This window comes from Silene latifolia, chromosome Y (genome assembly GCF_048544455.1).
Source record: "Silene latifolia isolate original U9 population chromosome Y, ASM4854445v1, whole genome shotgun sequence".
Taxonomy (NCBI): domain Eukaryota; kingdom Viridiplantae; phylum Streptophyta; class Magnoliopsida; order Caryophyllales; family Caryophyllaceae; genus Silene; species Silene latifolia.
Window position 1 is genome coordinate 117,354,944 of NC_133538.1, and position 1,200 is coordinate 117,356,143.

The 1,200-nt window shown below is 41.8% G+C and overlaps 1 non-coding gene across 1 annotated transcript; it reads right to left on the reverse strand.

Moving 5' to 3' along the window:
- Positions 1-491: 491 nt before the first annotated feature.
- Positions 492-598, reverse strand: LOC141635925 (small nucleolar RNA R71). The gene has a single exon (XR_012540578.1). It is a non-coding gene; the product is annotated as a small nucleolar RNA R71 (small nucleolar RNA).
- Positions 599-1,200: the final 602 nt, after the last annotated feature.

Here is a 1,200-nt window from a genome sequence, read left to right on the forward strand (position 1 = left end):
TTCTTCCGTTTCGGTATTGTCGTCTGTTGATATGTCTTTTTGCTAGATTGAAAGATTAGTAATTAGAACTATCATTAGATTGGAATTTCTCTTGAGTGAAAGCTTTGAGAAATTTCGGGGAATTAGAAGACCGCAAGGTTAATTTGAGCATAGATCGAAAGGCTTGCTTATACCCCCTGAGACGGTATTATAAGATTTTTGTTACCTTATTGCCCTGAACATTGCCGTGGTGAACCGAATTTCCCAGTCCCTTTTTGTCTTTTTGAGAAATTTCATTTTAGCATTTAATCAATTTAGTCAACCAATCTCAAAACCTCCCAATTAATCATTACTTTTATAGACTGGAAAATAGCAAACAAAATCAACCTTGTCTCTCTGTGGTTCGACCCTTACTATCACTAGCTATAGTTTTAGTTTGGAATTATAAATTTAATTTTGATACAAAACGACGGTATCACTATAAAAAGTACTTCTCTGCCTCGAAGACGAATGCCATTAGAGCTCAGATCACGAGCTTTAAACAAGGGCCTGATGAGAACTTCCATGAAGCATGGGTCCGTTTCAAGAAACTGGTGCGAACCATACCGCACCATGGGTTCGAAAAATGGAGTCTTTGCAACCAGTTCTACAATGGGTCAGTATGACGATCGAGGGCTATTTTGGATCTTTGCGACCAATGGCCGATTTGTTGAGAACATGGGAGAGACTAAGGGGTGGAAGATCATCGATGATTTGGCCACTCATAAGGCTGAATATGGGAATTCGAGAGGAAACCGAGAGGAGAGAGCTGAATCTTCCTCTGTTCTTTGCACTAGAAGCTCTCATTGCAAGGTTTGACAAATATGGGTTGGGAGGAGCTTCTAAATGAGGGATGTACCATGTTAACGCTGTTTCAGACGGTCCTTTCGTCTGTAGAAGATGTGGAGCTGAGGGGCATGTCTCAGAAAATTGTTCTGTCCCCTTTGAGTCTTATGCTGCCTTTCAACACTATAGGCAGACAAACACGTACTATGAGCCGAATGTCCACCCCAACTTGAGGTGGAGTAGCCAGAATGTCCTGAATCCGACTCAACCTCCACAACAGCAGCAGCAGCAAGCTTATGTGCCCCCTCATCATAAGCAACAACAATACCAAAAACCTCCTTATGTGCCGCAGCAGCAAGAATCCCAGAATTCCGATTTTGCTGAGTTTAAGAACTT